The following is an 8228-nucleotide window of genomic DNA, read 5'->3' on the forward strand; positions in this document are numbered from 1 at the left end:
AAGGATGCATGGTTAGTTGGAGAAAAGTGTTAAGAAGACAAGGCAAGACTCCCAACATCAAGCTGAAGTTTCTACTCTTTTTTATGCTTATCTTTAGAAGGCCTTTCAGACTATTGAAAGAGCTTTAAAGATTGGATTGGGAAATAATATATATTAGATGCACATAGAAGGTTGATAGCACTCTTATCTTTGTCAATCACAATGTTAACATTGATGTAATTGAGGTCTCCACAAGTGTATTGGGAAATTTTTCCCCTCCAGACATAAGTGGGAGGAGATTCTCTTCAGTAAATCCAATGGCCTTCACGTTGTCATCTAGCATAAGATCTAAGCTAACTATATGTGTGCTGAATCTAGTTGAACAAAAATGAAATAGTACTTGACTTCAAAGTGTTGTCGTTCTTAGATTGTAGCTAACTTTATTATATCATGTTGACTACCAACAAAATGACTTGACTAAGACAAGGGTGAATCAGAATGGCTCATATTTTGACAATTTTGAAACACAATGCATGAGTATCTTTCAATTATTTAGATTGAGACAAGCCTAACTTGATGCCATCTATTATATTACACATAAAAACAATCATAAAAATCCCTTGTTTTTCGAGTGACATGAGAAAGAACTCAAAAATCAATTCCTAAAGCATGAATACCACTAGGATGGGACACCTTTGATTTTTCATAGGAAATAAGCATGACATTTGAATCATGGTTTTGTGTAAATTTAGACACGAGTAGATATGTGGTATTAATAAATGTCTTCCTTCAGCTTGCTTGGTACAAGTGACTTTATTATCCCATGTTGACCACCAACAAAATGTCTTGTTGACCAAGACCAAAACAAGTTAAGAGGGACACAATAAAATGATGTCTAGGACCTATTAATCTTATAGAAGGGTGGAGTCTACAAGGATGAATAAGAATGGCTCATATTTTGACTATTTTGAAACACAATATCATGAATATGTCTCAATTATTTAGATTGAGAAGTGCCTAGCTTAATGTCATCTATTGTATTACACATAAAAGAAATCATAGAACTCCCTTCTTTTTTGAACGACCAAGTAAGACTCAAAAATTAATTCCTAAAGCATGAATACCTCTAGGATGAGACAACTTTGATTTTTAATAGGAAATAAGCATAACATTTGAATCGTGGTTTTGTGTAAATTTAGACATGAGTAGATATGTTGTATTAATAAATATATTTGTATATTAAAAATGGGCTAGGTCACAATTCTTAGTATCTTGGCCAAAGTAAATCACTTAGTTTGCAAATCTTACAAGCTAGGGTCCTAAACCATTTAACATTAAATAGTATCTCTACGCATGATGCTTAAGTGTCTATGCCATCAACAACAAAGGCCCTTTCCAAGTGTGTGCCCTAGATCTCCTAAAGAAAAAATATCTGAATCAATTGAAAGGTGGATTCCTTACAAGGATTTCTAAATCTATTTAACTAAAATATGAATATTTTTATGTCTCTATCATCATCAAGCTTCTTGTGCAAGTGCCTAGTGGCGGAAATGGGATCTAAATTGCACTTGCATTACATTCACTTTAGAACAAATGCTCCTCACATGCACACCTTCCATTTGAGACTCCTCTACCTTTCAACTTTCGACTAGTGGCCATTGCTCCCATAATGGCGCTCCATGTAGAGATTTCGTTTTTAAATGGAAGCATTAGAGACCATGTCTTTCTCAAGCTCCCCTTATACCTTTTCTTCAAATATATGCATACCCTAGCTTCTTAAGATTCTTGTAGTATGTGCATCACAAATTCATTAAGCTCTCTAGCACCTTTAGTGCTTTGTACCTATGTTAAAGTTTTGCTTTCCATTTTCGATGAAGTGAGTAGTCTCTTATCACTTGGCACACTCCTAACCAATTTGAATTGTGCACATGCTTGCAAGACCACTTTCTAGCCAACCTTGCAAGTTTTGGTGAGGTCCCATACTATTTGTGCTTCATTAAAGCTCCTTTCTCCCCCATTCACCTTGTACGAATGCAACACTTTGCAATTTCCCATCTTGACTAGGTGTGTTCCCCTCTTGCCTACAACCTTTGCAAGTGGAGGATTGAAAGTCTAGGATCAAAACACGTTCTCCTCTTGCTCAATTCTATTTTTCTTATTGCTCCATTTAGCTCTTTAGAATTCTCCTCTAGGATTGCAACAATTCATACATACTCTATTATCTTTTGACCTCATTTATAGCCTGAGTTATAAGTAAGTAAGTCTAGAGTACTAAACACCCAAGAAAGGCACCATTTTATACGTTTCCTATAAAATAAGTCTTCAAGTATTTGGGCCCAAGATAACTCTTGTTTCCAACACTTCTTATAACAACTTAACACTAAGAGAATCACCCTGCTCTTTGATGGAAAGAATGTTTATTCCACCATATACCTTAATTTTTAAAAATGTTTCCATGGAAATCATGCTCAAATTAGGGCAATGTATTTATTGCCTTCTCTCTTGCTCCATAGAGATTTTCCAACTAGTGAGTTCCATTCCTTTAGTATTTTTGGTTCTAGCAAGTTAATGGCAAGTAAAAATAGACCATAGGGTATATAAAGTGCTTCAGCACCTTTAGCTTCACATGCAAGGCCATGTAGTAGTGGACCAATATTTAAATTTCCTACCCAATTTCTACATTCTATTCCCTTTTCTTCCTTATTATCTACTTCAACTAGGAATCCTATTTAGTATCCAAAGATCTAGACTCTAGCCATGATTTTCTATTTCCAATTGTAAGTTATATAGGTGGTCCTCTATTACACTTATTGTAGCCTACTTTTTGACTGTAGCAATTGAGTAATTCTAAGTCTTTTTTTACATTTTTTCCTGATGCCCTTAGCATCATTAGTGAATTATCAATGAATCCTTGGCCCACTAGTTGTTTGACACTATCGTTTATGCCTTCTCCCTTAATTAAGTTCTATCATGCTAAGGAGGGGGTGAGTTTCTAGGGCAGAAAGTAATGGGGTTATGGGGCATCCCTACCATAATCCCTTTGATGTGGTCCAAGAGCGCATAGTTGCGGGCTACATATGCTTCATCTTAATCAACTATCCTCCCTTTGAAAACCGTCTTTAACATGACTTGCTACAAGAATCCCCATCAAAATTTGTCAAAAACCTTTTTGATCTCTAACAACAAAAAGACTACTTCCTATCTAGTATTTCTTGCCCAATCAATTACAACCAAAATATTAAGCACATTTTCACGAAAAGTTCTCCCCCTTAACAAATCCATATTGATACTTACAAATTTTTGCACTATTGGAACTAGCCTATTGGCAAGTGCTTTTGCCATTATCTTATACACTGTGCTCATGAGGGATGTCAGCCTTTAGTGGTTGAATTTGAACCACTATTCCCATTTAGGAATGAGCGATATGATACTTTTTCCCATTAGCCTAGTAAAAAACCCTCCTTCCAATAGTGGTTTATCATTTGAGTAATTTTATCTTCTATCTCTCCTAAAAAGTGCTACATCATTTCTACAATGACCCCATCAAAGCTGGGATATCTCCTCATTCCAAGCCCTTTCATGGTTTTATCAAGCTCCTTCATGGTAAATCTTCTATTTATTTATGCATTCTCCTCTTTGGTGATCACCCTCTTAATAGCTCCAAGTAGGGAGATGGTGGCCTCATGGTTGTGTGCTCCACCCTTTGCATAAATATTTCTAAAATGCACTCCACACATCATGACAATGTCTTTCTGATTGGTTAGATACGACCCAACTTCTTGTTGTATCATTACCATGCTTTCTTTTATCTTCTTGAGATGAAGGTTTTTACAAATTTTATTGAATTGCACTAGAGATCAATAACCATTTTCCTGTTGAATAGAATAGGAAATTTTTATATCTCCCTTGCTAGCACAACTTTCCTAATCAGATGTGCCTGATCGAGCAAAGGGACTTCCCAATCATTTAACCTTCTTCCTTTAGCCTAATTGCAAGTAGCTTTAAGATTTCCTCTACACATTGCAATTCTTATCTCTCCTTTGGAATGAAGCCATATCCCCTCTACATTGATACAGTGTTGAATGGTGCATGCAAAAGGTCTCCAAAGGGTCGAGATGCACTACAACTATATCCTCCTCTAGGCCATTGATGGTACGGGGGGTTGTTGACTAGTCATTTATATTTGCCTTCAATTTTGATTAGCTTGATTGCTTTTGGGCTCTAGGAATACTAGTTATTTTGGAAGGGAAAAATCCTTGAGTGGAGCTCATGAGGGGATGCAAGATCTATGGTGAAGGAAGCAAGAGAGTAAGAGCAAGAGACATAGGATGTGGGAACTCCAATAGTCACAATGTGTGATGGTCTTCCCTTATTCAAATGCCATTGAAAGAATAATGAATGAAGTGACAGTGATGGGTGCTTTCCACTTGTAGTGTATAGGTGTGTAGGTACTATAAGTGTAATGAATGCATAGGGGATTAGGAATAGGTGCCTTTACCCCCAACAACCTCCCACTTGAAGGCGAATGTGCAGTGAGGAGAGAACAAGAAAAAGTGACAAAGTACAAATGTACATAAAGTACAACAGGATGATCACATACATCATCTCATCCAATGCCTATCAACTTTCTAAGGAAGAACAAACACTCTACGAAGAGACTTTGAGTGACAAAATTTGCAAGATTTTAGTCATTTTAGGTTTTGACAAGCTCTATGGACTTCTCCTCAATGACCTCTCGGATAACATGGTAATGCACCTCAATGTGCTTTGTCTTTGCATGGAAGATTGGATTATTGGCCAATTGAATATCACTCACAGAATCCAAATGTAGGGTATGGACCACGTCAAAAATACCAAGGTCTTCGACGACTAGACGGCCTAACAAGAGAGCCTCCTTGCAAGCCTCAGTGGTTGTAATATATATTACCTAGGGCCATGCATTTTTGCACTTTGGACATCCGAGAAACAACACCTGTTGCAGCAAAGGTGAAGACATAGCTAGATTGGACTTCCTACTATCTGCATGTTCTACATAATCAGTGATAGTTTACCTACAACAAAGATGAAGACATAGCCAGAGATGGACTTCCTATTTTCTTCATGTCCTACATAATCACAAATAGTGTATCCCACGACTTTGATATCCTAGCCACCATAACATATGCATATAGTTGCAATGCCCTCAAGGTATCGCATAATGCCCTTTACGGTATCCCAATGCCGCCTACTAGGTGTAGTCATGTAGCATGCCACAACTCCCACTGCATAGGCTATGTCTAGACAAGTGGCTATCATGGCATACATCAAATTTCCCACTACGGATGGATAAGGTATTTTGGCCATTTTTTCCTTTTGCTTATCAAATTGCAGACAATCAGCTTGACTAGCCTTAACACGAGAGGTAAAGGATAGCCAATCGGCTTAAGATTCTACATATGAAACCGCTCAAGGATCTTCTAGATGTACTCCTTTTGCGATAAGTAAAGGAGCCGCTTAGAGCGATCATACATGATGCGCATCCCAAGGATATGTGAGGCATGTCCCATGTCCTTCATCTCAAAGCACTCCCAGCAATTAGTATATCATCCATATAGAGTATCAAAATCATAAGGCTGCCATCATGGACCTTCTTTTGTATAAACATGGATCCATATCACTGTGAGTATATCTCTGGAGTGCATAAAAGCATCAAACTTGTAGTACCATTCCCTAGGTGCTTGCTTAAGGCCATAAAGGCTCATTCTCAACTTGCACACTAGGTATTCCCTACCTTTTTTCTTAAAGCCATGAGGCAGTTACATATAAATCTCATCATGAAAGTCCTCATGTCAGGAAGTTGTCTTGACATCCATCTGATATAGGTCCAGATCTATCTATGCAACCAAAGCCAATACCAAGCATAGGATTGTCATCTTGGCTACATGAGAGAAGACTTCATTGAAGTCGACACCATGCTCCTGCTTAAAACCCTTAGTAACTAATCTGGCCTTATAGGCTGATGTGGGACATCTAGGGGCACTTTTCAACTTGTACACCCGAATGCATAGCAAATAACACTTTCCACTAGGTAAAGGAACCAAATCCCACATATGATTTTTCACTAGTGAGTCATACTCAAACTGCATGGTCCTCTCCTAAGAGTGACTATCACCTCTACGTATGGCCTCCTTATAGGTAAGAGGCTCAACAACATCTGTCACTATAACATAGTCCATAGAGGGTGCAAATCGATCAGGTTGATGTCTATCTCTAGTAGATAACCACAAACTGGGCTGTGGGTCTTACCTCTGGTCTAACATCATGGTCTTGGGCCATTGGAGCATGAATTGCTAATGTAGGCTATCTAGCTGGCTATATAGTAACATGAGGCTCCTCTTGAAATATCACCTTGCATACCTCAACGATCTGCTCAAATTTCTTATGCATTTTCTCCTAATGGAAAACAACATCATAGCTATGAATGACCTTTTAACTTGTGGATCCCATAAGCAATAGACTATCTCACCTACATCCCTAATTAAGAAAGACACATTTCACAGACTTAGGATCTAGCTTATTGCGCTTGTTCTTGGGAACATGGCAAAAAGCTTCACAACCAAACACATGCAAATGAGCATATGGTGGGGGTCTTCGAGACCATATCTTCTCTACAACCTAATAGTCTAGAGTAGTAGTGCATGGGGATCGGTTAATCAAATGTACAACAATAGTAACTACTTCAGCCCAAAAGTGTTGTGATGAGCCTAGCTAGCCAATGAACTCACTCCTAAATTTTCCTATTCATGTTCTTAGACATACCATTTCGGGTGGGATATATGGGAAAGTCAACTGGTGCTTAATACACCTCTCATCACAAAAATACTCAAAGATTGTAGATACATACTCACCCCCATTGTCAAACTGTAGGCATTTTAGCTTATACCTAGATTGGTTCTCAACAAAAGCAAGCTAAAGCTAGCCAAGACTTTGGATTTCTACTTTATGGGGTATGCTTAGACCTTATGAGAGTAATCATCAATGAAAGTAACGAAATACTTTGCACCACCTACTAATGACTTGCAGGGCATATATCCATAAAAGTCCAAATGAACCAGAGTAAGAGGCTCACTCATGCGCATAATGCTAAACTTCTTATATGAATTATAAGTCTACCTGCCATAAAGACAATGATCATAAGAATCAAAATACTTATAGTCAAGGGATAGAAGATAACAAACAAGTAAGCATTTTCATTCACTTTAATGGCATGTGCCCAAGCCAATGATGCCATAATGATACATGTGGTATTACAACGATTGCGAAAACAAAGGAAGGGCAAAAAGTGAGCTTTTTTGGGAAACCTCCATTTCTTGTTCCCCATAGTCCACTTATTCCACCCCTAGATATTTCCACCATCACCACCACCATGGCTTCCTCCACCACCACCACCACCGTTGTCGTCTCGCTGCTATTGCCATTGCTACCATGGATACCTCCACCACCACTACTACTACTACTACCACCATCACTACCACCAACACTACCACTACTCTCACCACCTCCACAACTGCCACCACTACCTTCACTCTGTGTCATCTCTTTCTCTCTCTTATTCTTAGTCTCTTAGTTTCACTCTCTATGTGTATATTCCCTTTTTCTCTTTCTAACACACCCACTCAAATAGTACTCTATTTTGTGTAAACGATTCTCTCTCTCTAGCATGTAACGTGGGTACATTCATGCAATTACCCTAGAATGGTACACCACGACCACACCTCTCTCTCTCTCAAAGTGCTCCATCTCTTTACTCTCTCTTAGTTTCTCTCTATACATGCAATTTCTCTCTCTCACTCTACACAACACACACACACACACTCTCTCTCTCTCTCTCTCTCTCTCTCTCTCTCAAAGTGCTCCATCTCTTTGCTCTCTCTTTGTTTCTCTCTATACATGCAATTTCTCTCTCTCACTCTACATTCTCTCTCTCTTTGTGTTGTGTAAACACATATATATGTACATACATACATATATATATGTATAAATCTCAGTCACTTACTCACTCTTTGTGTTTGTCTCGCTCTCTATCTCTCACTTTTTCTCTCTCATACATGCGATCAGTCCACATAGTATAATAAAGCCTCATATTGGATTATGGCATGTGTTGTAACAAACACTTCCCTTAAATCCTAAATACACATCTCTCTCTCTCTCTCTCTCTCTCTCTCTCTCTCACACACACACACACACACACACACACACATAATGTGAAT

This window comes from Lygodium microphyllum, chromosome 18, assembly GCF_053477565.2.
Source record: "Lygodium microphyllum isolate KBCC chromosome 18, Lygodium_microphyllum_v1.1.10, whole genome shotgun sequence".
NCBI lineage: Eukaryota > Viridiplantae > Streptophyta > Polypodiopsida > Schizaeales > Lygodiaceae > Lygodium > Lygodium microphyllum.